Genomic DNA, 12,226 nt, shown 5'->3' on the forward strand with positions numbered 1-12,226 from the left:
CTTGGGATTCTCTGTCTCCCTCTCTCTGTCCCTCCCCTTTCTCTCTCTCTCTCTCTCTCTCTCTCTCTCTCTTTCTCTCTGTCTCTCTCTCAAAAATGAATAAATAAACTTTAAAATAAAATGGTGATAAAAGTTATATCTATCTCGAAGAATTATTTAAAAAAATAAGGTAAACCTAAAGACAATTTAGTATATTATCTGATACATATTAATTAGTAAAGGCTGGTATTAAAGCTAGGCAGTAATGCTTGGAGTCATGAGTTCATTGGAAGGAAGACCTTAGACTGAGGGGAAACATCCAGCCTGTGTAGTATGGGAAATAAGCAAGAGCTGAGCAGAATGCCAGATTATTAGGATCTTGGGCTCTTTGACTCAGCCCTGAAGCAAAATTCAGATAGGAATAGAATATGGGATTATAAGGCCAGTCCATGGCACAGCGTCAGTAGTAAACAAATAGAAGCCATATAAGGGCCAGGTGCATGCACTTGACTTAGCACAGGCATGCTGTATGTCATTTCTGATTTGCCTATAGGAGAAGCTGCTTTAGCAGTAAGTGGGCTTGAGCCTTCAATTTGAAGATACCTGGGGCTACAAGTAAGAAAATAAGAGAAAGGCAGGGATTAAAAATAATCTCCCCTTAAAAAAATTATCTATTGTCTTCATTAACACTCATTTCCTTAACTGTTGTAATGATCTTACAGACAGTGAAACCCTAAATACGTTAGCTTTGGAGTAGGCAGAGATATGAGTAAGTCATGGAGACTTAGGAACCATCATCTTTCTGGTCTCAAAGCAATTATGCCTAGTCTGTAACTGCAAACCAAACACAATGACCTCAAGTACCTTTTTTTGTGTTCTCATGATGGCTGGCATATACTAGATATGTTCTCTTACATAGGCTAACATATATAGCATGTGAATCATCATATGGTATGCTAGGGCTGCCATAACAAAATACCACAGACTGGGTGGCTTCGACAGCAGAAATTTATTTTCTCACAGTCCTGGAGGTTGGAAATCCAAGATTAAGGTGTTGGCAAGTTTGATTTCTCCAGAGGACTATCCTTGGCTTGAAGATGGCCACTTTGCTGTGTTCTCACATGGCCCATTCTCTACATGCATATATTTCCAATGTTTCTTCTTGTTATAAGGACACTAATCTTGTTGAAACAGAGACTCACTCTTATGACCTCATTTAATCTTAATTACCTCCTTAGAGGACCAATCTGCAAATACAGTTACATTGGGGATTACAGATTCAACCTGTAAACTTGGGGATGGGATACAATTCAATCCATAACATGATATAAGCTTCTTTCTCCTGACCAAAGATCCCATATCCATTTTCATGGAAGTCAGTAGTCTGGCTTAGAAGTTCATAAAAATGACATTTGCTAGGAGATAGGTCAGTATCTTCACTGGTATTTTAGATTAAGATCCTGTTTGGATATTTTTATCTTGTGTGTCCTCAAGGGGTAAGACCTTCAGCCAGACACTTCAGTAGCTAGACTCAGGAGTTAAATTCACGTTTTTTGGTGTTTTTTTTTTCTTTTTTTTTTTTTTTTTTTTTTTTTTTTTTTTTTTTTTTTTTTTTACTGATTGGTTGGTTGGCCAACCTCTATCAAATCTATGAATATAAAGAAAGATAATTCATAGACCACCGATCCTGTGGGCTCTAGTCAAATCTGTAAATAGATTGAATGAGGGTTTCTCAATTTCTGTTTATCTCACCATAGCTATAGGGTTAGGGGCCTGTAACTAGCCTTGGGATGATTTTAGCAAGCTATGCCATGTGTAACCATCAGTGATTTTCACATAGATCTTCAGAGTGCCTGGCACATCATCACTCAAAAAAATCATTTGAGTAAATGAAAGAACAGATGACACTATTCAAGTGCTGGTGCCAGAAGGGAATATGTGGGAGCAGAGTAGAAATTGATGAGCCAGGAGTTTAAAGTTTGAATGTATTTATCCTTGAAGATTGCTTTAGCACTGTGTATTTTTGGAATTCTATAGATTCTGCTGTTGGCACTTGTTTGTCATGCTTTTTTGTAACTAATCCATCTTAAGAAATGAAAGAAAGTTCACCCAGACTGAAAATTGGAGCCATTTCCCTTGCCCCAAAAAGTATAGTTGTATAAAGCCGAGTGGACGATAAAGCAACTGGACAGCTGAGGGCCGTGTGGTCCCAGAGACGGCTGTTCCAGGAGCCTGGAAGGAAATGTCAGCTCTTTCCATTTTTACTGAGGTATTTTTAGAGTGGCTTCTTTTCTACTTGGCTAGTGTCAGGGTGCTACTTCATTGAGGAACTGCATTTTACTGAAAAACAAGCTTTAAAAAAAAACAGAATTATTCCTCTAAGAGAAGAATTTATGTTAATCCTATATCCATCATGCTCTCTTATAAAAGTCTCACCTTTTCTGGGAGTATAGTTAATTCACATTTCTACTGTGGTGTTTTTTTTTTTTTTTCCTTTCTTTTGTCTCAATCATCTAAAATAAAGGTAAGTGATTTGTTTAGAGTTTTTTTTTTTTTTTAAATGACTTGAAATTATATTTTAAGGGGCACATTATTAGTGGGATGGATTGAAAGGAAGACATTCTGAGTAGGAGTTAGAGAGTTTATGTCATATATTTCAGGAGCAAAGACGAGGCCATTTTTATATCTTTTGTCAAATCAAGAGTGACTCTAAAGAACGAGACTAAGTTGATTGACCACATAGGAGAATCTGTTTTGTTCCTTCAGAGTAACCGTTCAGGTACATGACATTTTTGGCTCCAAAACCGAAGGTCTAATGTGCATTCACCTTGGCAATGTCACTTAGATCCCCTTCCAAATCTTTCCTTGCATGTTATTAGGTAAAACAGACTTCTGGAAGCCTAGATTGCTGGCCATGGACGCCTCACTATGGGTTAACCATTACAGGGAGCTGGAGACCTGAGCTCTTGGCTTCTGGCCCTGTGTGACCTGGCATCTGCAGCTATGGATTGTGGCCCAGCCACAGGTGTTCATCCTGAACCACACCTAGTCTCTGGAGTATACCTGAAGTATGGATTCCTCAGTCACTGTTCATTCTCTTCCTCCCCCTTCCTGTTGACATTTTTTATAGCTACAAAAAGTTTTGGCTATGGTTATTTTCCACTTATGGGATTGTTTCCTAAAAATTCATCTCTAGTGAGGAACATATTGTAGAAAAGTCCAGTTCTATTACGATTTTTTAAAGATAGTCCTTTCCTGGACTAACCCTATTTTTTATTTTGCTTCACAAGAGAAAGTGGTCTCTGTGAAAGAAAAATCTGAAAATTATGAAGAAATTGAAAGAGAAGGGTCATTTACAATCACGTTTAGTTATACAACTCTTACTGTAAGTGTTGTTACTGTTTTGTTATATTTTTCAGTCATGTTTGCCAGTTACCTCAATTTTTTCATGGTCATGATTATATAAAATGCTTCCATTTTTATTTTTTTATTTTCCTAACAGTGTATTATAACCAAGTTGATAATTCAGTTAACAGATGCTTCATAACATCACGTTTTAATAACTGAATAGAATACCACTCTGTGACTACAGTGTAATTTATTTAACCATCCTATTATTGGAAATGTGCGTGGCTTTAATGTTCCCGCTCATATAGATAATATAACAATACATACTTTGGGACAAACCTGTTTTTCTGTATTTAGGATAGTTTTCCCTAGGCAGATTCCATGTACAATTATTAGGGCAGAAATTAGATGTATGTTGAAGTTTTTTGATAAATAATGCTTTTCTACTCTGTTGTCCTGTCCCTGGCACCAGATCCTTGACTGCGGTTGCATGTTTATCCTTCTGGTTTCCCAAGCAGTCAGTGTAAATATACACCAACTTCATATCTGAAGTACCATAATCTAATTGGGGTTCTTGGCATAATGTATATTTCTCTTAAAATGGCATTGTTGACAGCCATCAGCTGATGTGATTGAGGGAATGAATTTGTTGCCTTCTCCTTCATTTCACATCCTGGCCCTGGCCATGCAGTGGTTCAATCTGTGTTTTCTACAAAACAACATCCCAAGCTTGTCTCTCTTGTTTCCAGGCCTCTGTATTTACTGCACAGTAATCTCATTATCTGCAGTGATTAGACTTGTATAATAGAATCTTAATCAACTGTGTTCTTAGAGCTCTAAAACTGGGCCCATTTCTATTTATTGCTGTCCTAGGGATTCAGCTCTGCTCCAGTACAGACGTGGCAAGATCCCTCCTGCCACTGCCTGGGCCCAGGAATACCTGCTGGACTTGTTCAATCTGTTCTTGCTTTGATCTCCAGCACCAACCCCTTTCAAGCCTCCCCTTCTCTTTTTTCTCTTGGCCTGGCACTCATGCAAGTCAAGGTGATTGTATAGGCTCCCCTAGCTTTTCATGAAAAAAGGAACCTGGTTGAATGCTATTTTTACCAGCTTCTGAATTGTGTGAAAGGCTTTGGTTCTCCGATACTTTCTAGACCACACAATTAACATTCCCCTATGGCTGTAGATCCATGGGTTTTCTTTTAACTCAGCATTTTCTAAACTATGCTACTGTGGAACTGAAATTTCAATGAGACCCAGGAACAAAGGTTTCCATGGTCAAATAAGCTGTGAAATGTGCTTCCTAAATTCCTGTCTTGAAGATCAGCACTCACATTACCATATCCAAAGGGTTAGAGACATCAGAAAGAAAGAAAATGTTTTAACCTTAATCTTTCCCCACCGAAGACCTGGTTTTGTTTTTGTTTTCTTTTCGTATATTTTCTGGCATTACCCAGCAAAGCTTTTCCTGAAAACCTTTTTGGGAGAGGCTCCCTTAAACCATTCAACCTATTTGTGGAGGTGGCTAAAAATAAATGTTCCCCACGACTGGAGCTGGAATGTGCACATGTTGCTGTTCTGCGCTATGAGAAGCCCTTAAACATTTGGACAGTATGATCCCCACAGAGGACTGACCGGCTGCACTGCAGAAGGCAGCAAGCTGGACATAGGGAGTGTGTATGAGCAAAAGCAGACAGAGACCTCGGCCTGTGACCTCTGTGCTGCTCTGCTGGCAGAGAGCCATGCAAGTACTTAAGGCAGAGAAGTGCATGACTTTCATGGGTAGTCGTTTGCCTCCTGGTAGGAATGCTTGAGGTTTGATTTATCAGAACAATGTTCCTGTAAAGTTGTCTGTCACCCAAAGGGAATTGTAAGGATGCTTTAAGTGCCATAGAGGGATCATTGATTTCTTTGGAGCCATAGCGTTCATCCTTTCACAGCTGGGGAACTGCTTTGCTGTGAAATAGAATTTCAGTTGGATGCAGAATTAATCAGTTTTCACAGCTCTAATTTTTGACTAAGACACTGTGTCAGTGTGTTGGGTACATGCTGTGTTTGAGCCTGGAAGCCTACGCCTTGAATTTGTGTAGCATCGTGACACTGCCACCTGCCTATCGGATGTCGGTACCATGGGGAACAAGGGGACTGGGGGGCCAACGGTTTCTCTTTTGCCACTCTGTGTCTGCCTCTCAGCTTAAATCCAGGCATGATCTCTCACAGACCTGTCTGGAAGGGACCTTCTTGGCTCTCTAGTCCAATCCTTTACCCAATGGAAGAGATCCCTTCAAAATGCCCGAGATTTGTGGCCAGCCCATCCTGTGCTTGCATACCTGCGATGATGGGACATCTACCACCTTACAAGGCAGCCCAGTGTTACATTTGGAATCACATCTAGGCTTTGTGGAAGTTTTCACATTACCTTATCTCTGTACTGGCATGAGATCAATATCACAGGGACAGTCACTTTTCTTATCTTTGATGGCTCTAATGTGATCAATTTGTGATATTTTGGTCTTGAATGCTTCAGAAGGCCATATATAGGGAAAAGCTGACTTTTGTGATCTAACACTTTCTGCCAAAATCTAGTCTCTTCAGGCAATTTTTAAATTAGAAAGATATGTATGTCTTCGCAAGAAACAGAGTGAGGCAAACATAGGCATTTATATTTGGTGTAATATCCTCACCCTAACAACAAAATGTTTTTCTTCTTATATAGGCAATCATATAGAAAGGATCAACAATCATGTTCTTTAACATAACTTTTCATTTTTCAAAATCCTCCTTGCATAAGGGATATAGTCTGTTTACAAGGAAGCTTTTAGCTTTACAGTAAAGTCTGGTGGAAAGAACATATTCAGATATGTTTTTGATCAAAATATATTCCTGCCTTTGCTTCTATATTAAGGTAGGTGGTCTGTGGCAAGGGGATAGAAAAGATGAGTAAATCATGGCCCCTGCCCTCAAGGAGCTCATGATCTTCCCATTGGGAAGGCACAAATAACAAATACCCACAAAAATAGCTGGCACTCGAGACAGCATGATGCACGTTATAATACAGATAGCAGCAGCATGCTGAGGAAGCAGAGAGGAAGCCAAGGTTAATGCCAGGTAGAAGGATTGGAGAAAAGTGCACAACTGAACTGACTCTGAGTTGCATGTGGTGAAATGGATGGAATTTCAAAAGGCAGAACCTAATGGGAGAATACTGCAACATGGAGGCATTTTCCTAGAACATTTCTCAGTGCAGGGGAGAGAGACCTTTCCAAACTGTTCAGTTAACAGTATTCTCAAAGCACATTTTCTCTGGCATTGTGTGTGACCACTGTATCCAGAGTTAAGGTTTGGGGGATTCATGTCTTTATTTTGTTGGTAGGATAGTTTTAAATAAATATTTCATAGTGTAGCAATTTGAGTTTCTGGGATCTTCTCAACACCTAACCAGAATATGTATAGGTAGGCCTTCCTGGTTCATATTTGTACCCTGCGTTGATTCTTAATTTGGGGTGGGGTCTCAGTCTTTTTCCTCTTTCCCTCTGTGGAATATGTCTTGACCCAGACAGGGAGGGAGAAGAGAAAAACAACAACAGGTTTTTGGATGGCTCCCTTCATTCTGCCTTGCTGAAGACACTAGAAGGGAAAAATTGAGGAATGATGGGCCCTTCAATCTGCAGAGTGTAGACAAGAGTTCCTGCATGGCCAGAAGTGTAGCTAAAGGTAGTGGTCTCTCGATATGGACATGCTCCATGAGCATTTACATTCATTCATTGTATCTTTCCCCAAGCTTGGAAGAAGTATATGCTGTGTATCAGGACTTGCCCTTTCAAAGTTTGCAGTCTAGTGAAGGAGAGAGAAACATGTAAACTAGCATTCATAAAGCGGTATGATAAGGGCTGTGTCAAAGGCAATGTGGAATGCTTTGTTTTTGAGGGCAGATAAGCGAGACTGCAATATAGTAGTTCAAGAAGATGTGCCTGGGCCAAGCAAGAATAGGGAGGGGTGAAGGGGGGAGGACTTCTTTTTATTAATTATGGGCATTCAGTGAGTGATTTTGTAAAGAAATTAGCACATTCATTTACCTCGATTAGGTTTACTTTGCAGTTAATTACACTGAATGACCTTGGGATAAGTGTTTGATTCACTCTTAATATGGGATGGACACCAATCACACTGATGCACGAGTGTGTTTTGCAGTGAAGATACAGAGGAGTCTGTGTTTGAGTAACGATAGCCATCCAGTCTCCCTAGATCCTGGAAGTTTTTCAGGCATCTAAAGGAGTAATTTGCATTTCTTCTTAAATTCTCAATAAAAATTAATTCAAGCCTACTTTATATTAAAGTATACATTTTGCAAGGGCTCTACCAATAAATCCAACGAAAGGATGATATCACAGCCCTAAGGAAGAACCAACGTTTATTGAACACATGCTATGTGTTCTACTTGCATTAGTTTATTGAATACTCACAAAAACTTAACTGATGAGTTTATGTTGGCTACCTGCTCACAATTTTATTATCCAGGACCTCCCCTTCTAACTGAATTCCAGTTTTGCTATGACCATCAGTCTGTTCTACTCACCACATGGGCAGGTACTTTACTAAACCACTCAGAGGAATGCTAGGCCCCATGCTGGAGACTAAGAGTGGGCAGGTGATGCAATTTTATGCAACATTATGTCTAGATGTGATGCGTAAAATCATGGAAGCTACCTGTGATGAGGGAGCCTAGCATAAGGATAAAGCCAGTGATAGCTGAGCCAAATGACTCCTGGATCCCTGAGGATCCCATTAAGCTACTGAATTAGACAATGTAGGAACCACTTCTTATTAAGTGAGATAATGTTATTTTCCTTCTGAATGAAATCACTTTGAGTTGACTTTTTTGTTTTTTGTTTTTTGGTATTCTCAGCCAAGAATCACACTAATTGACACAAGTAGATACTTTCATTATCCCTCTTTTACAGATAAGGAAACTGAGGAAACTTAAATAAGTTAAGTAACCTCTCCAAGATCATACAGCTAGTTTAATATCAGAACTGGGATCAAAATCAAGTCTGTCTTACTCCAAAACCTAGTGCTTAGTTTTTGACTGTGCCTCTCCTGCATATGTATATTTATTTGAAATATATACCACCAAAGCACTTAATGTCAAGCATTTCTAATAGTTCAGATATATCAAATACATAATTTATAAGAAAGCCACCATCCCCAATCTTTTATATTAGGAGTTGGCAACTTTCTCTGTAAGGGGTCAGTTGGTAAATATTTTAGAATTTGCAGGCCACGTGGTCTCTGTCACAGCTACTTAACTAATTATACCTCAAGAGCAGCCATACAAATGAACTTAGCTATGTTCCTATACAACTTTATTTACAAAAACAGGTTGTAGCCAAGATTTGGCCCATGGGCCACTTTCCTGACCCCTGTTCTATACGAACTAAATCTGATTATTAGTTAAGGCTCACCAGCTAGGATGGATGAAAGTGGATGTTACTAGGTTTGGACAAGAAAAAGTACAGCAGAAAGAAGAGAAGATATGGAGTACCAGTGTGGGAAGGACAGAGATGATCCCCCCTTTGCCAGATCTTAAGGTGTCGTCTGGGTGATTATCTACTTTGCAGCACTGATTGGGAAACAACTCACTCCAACATGGAGGGACAGTCTCTCTTGATCCACCACTATGGAAGCAAAATTTAGAGGGTTGCTAGCCTCTTATCTATACTTTATTTGGAATCTCTGTTAAAAATTCCAAACTGTCTCAGCACTGCTTTCAAAAACCACCATTTTCCCTAGTACCTAAATTATTGAATGATCGACAAACACTTTAATACATAGCAGCTCTTTCTGCAAATGGAGAGATAAGGGTCAGAAATGAACAGATGATTATAGTTATTTGATTTCGGCTTTAATTGCTTTCCAACAGGCACAGAGAATGGACCAATTTTCTCAAAACAATATTTGTTCTGAAACAGAGGTTTGGGAGTAAAGTTTTGTCAATAATGCAAGGAGCTTTGGGGAAGTACACGATGGGTTTTTCTTCCCTTTTCTCTAATGGTTTGCAATGTGTGTTCCCTTTCTTTCAAAGACACAGCATAAAATCGACTGTGATTTTTATTTGCAGAATCTAAAATATTGAGCTATATCTGCCTCCTTTTACCTATGAATAAACTGGAAATTCAAAAGGGGGAATGTAAAAAACCAAGATTGAAGTCAGGGAAGGAAAGTTTTCACTCCTCCCACCCTCTAGCAACCCCTGATTTACATTGTCTCCATGGATTTGCCTAATGTAGACATTTCATATGAATGGAATCGTATGATATATACCCTTATGTCTAGTTTCTTCCACTAAGTGTAACACTTTCAAGGTTCATCCAGCCTGCAGCATATATCAGTACTTTACTATTGTTATTGGTGAATAATATCTCATTGTCTGGACATACCACATATTTTTATCTATACATCACTTGGTGCTTCCATGTTTGGTCCACAGATAATGCTTCTTAAAACATTCACATACAAGTATGAATATTTGTTTGGCATGAAAATTTGTTTTTGATTCTCTTAGGTTATACATATAAGAGTGGAATTGCTGGTTCATCTGTTTAACATCTTGAGAAACTGCCAAACTGTTTTCCAAAGCCACTGCACCATTTTCCTTTCCTACCAGCAGGGTATGTGGTTTCCAGCTTCTTCACATTCTCCTTGCCAACAGTCATTATTGTCCATTCTGGTGGGGGATGAAGTGGTGTTTCGCTATGGTTCTGATTTTTATTTCCATGATGACTAATGATGTTGAACATTCTTTCATATATATATATATGAATATATATATAATATAAATATAAATATATATATATATGTATATATATATATATATATACACACATATATATATATTTATTCTTTGGAGAAGTTCTTAATCAAATGGAGAGTTTTAAAGAAGAAAATACATAAGATAAAATTAATATTTGCCAGGAGTCAATAATGCATTGCATGCATTGGACACTTTCAACTCTTACGAAAATGAATAATAAATAATATTATAATCATATTTTATAGATAAAATTTAGAAAAATTAAGGACTTGCTGAAAAGCAGGTGGACATGGTTGAGCCACAAGAGTCAAACAGGATTGATCGATCTTTCCTTTGTTCCATGAGTATTCTAACAATCCAGCTCTTGTCTATATTGCCTCAGATTGGTAAGACAGCGATGAATGAATGAAACATGTTTCCCTATCTTCTCTGGAAAAAGACAAAAACATAAACAACACCTTCTGAAGAATAATGCAGAAAAGTCTCAATTGTTTTCCCTAGATCCAAGTGATAGTAGAGTTGTAGGGTGTGCACTTATAACAACATCATTTTTTTTTTTTTTTTGGTAATTGGTGGAGCCATTTCATTCTTTACTCATCCAGTTTCTTTAGTAGCAAATGGGAAATCTACAAGCTGCCCTGAGAGGAACATCTTTATATTTGAAATTCTGTAACCCTATCCAGTCTCTAAACAAGCACTAAGACCACAAATTCTGGCTGTTATGAGTACGTTTGCCACCCTTCCCCTGCCCAGCACTTAGCAGAATGGACTGGGCACCTGACAGTGACACATACCTAGTAGTTCCTGGGAGACTGTCACATGCCTTATGATCTCAGAGCTGAGTTCCTCAGTTCTACTCCAGGAACTAGTACAGTACCCAAGGGTCTTATAGTATACGTTCAATGATAGATTGTGAAATTGATAAGTGATTTTAATTGACATTATGCAGAAACATTGCAGAATTGGATATTGGGGGATGCTTAAATAAATAGATGTTGACTCAATTAGTAGAAGGTAAAGAAGGGAAAAAAGTGTTTCGTGCCCATCTCTTGACAAGATCCACTACAGAGCAATGTTCCTTTTTCTCATTTAGGCTTCAGGAAACCCTATGAATGAAATGTTTTTATGTGTTCAGTCTACCAGTGTTCAAAATGCCAATAAGCAGCAAAATTGGAATGCAAAGCTCCATTTGCGATCACACATTAAAGCATTGGGTTGGATACTTCAGCCTAGGTGGACTAGTTCCCGCATCCCAAGGCAAAAAGCACTGAGTTCCAATACGGTACAAAGAAACAAAGCTTTCCCCCTTGTGCTTGGTATGTACTACATGTAGTTGTGAAGAAGGTGAGTGGGGGAACTGAAGAGGAGACTTTTTAAAGCAGTGCAATGAATGATGTGTAGGAGATTTAGGGAAAATGCCTATTCCCTAAATGGGTTGCTAAAATGATAAATGACACTGTGACTGAATGAATTTTAGTTTGTCCGTTGTGAACAGATGTGGCATTTTAAGGGTTAACACTGCATTATTGATTTCCTATATCTATTTAGTCAGCACTTCTCTTTACCCACCCCACCCCCTTTTTTAAGTCTGGATACGTTGAAGTTCATGTGTCTTACACTTCCAGTGGCTCTTTTCACTTTTAGCGTGTTTCTGCTGTCCCTTCCTGTCTTCTTGGTCCTGATCCATTGGCCGCGTGTTTGAATTTCCTCTCCTTCTTGTGCAGTCTTCTCTTTGCCATGCTTTCTAGGAATTTGTATCTGTTCCACCTCACTTAACATTTCTTTATCTTCTCTTGTGCATGTAGCACTCTGCTAGCTAGCGTGGGGGCTGCAGATACAAGACAGCTTGAAGACATAGTCCTTGTACTTGAAGAACCATGAGTTCGTTTTTCCCAGTCCTTTAATACAATTTTCATAATTTCTGCAGTCAGCCAGCGTGAGTACCCACTAAAGTCTTTGACATTTTCTTTGAGAGGTTTCTCTTAATTGACTTTTCTTCACACCCAGAGTTATAGACAAAAGAACCAAAGGATGATGGAGGTGGTGGCTAGAGTAGGGGTCAAGATTGAAGGCATTCTGCTAGGTAAA

This window comes from Panthera uncia, chromosome D2 (genome assembly GCF_023721935.1).
Source record: "Panthera uncia isolate 11264 chromosome D2, Puncia_PCG_1.0, whole genome shotgun sequence".
Lineage (NCBI taxonomy): Eukaryota > Metazoa > Chordata > Mammalia > Carnivora > Felidae > Panthera > Panthera uncia.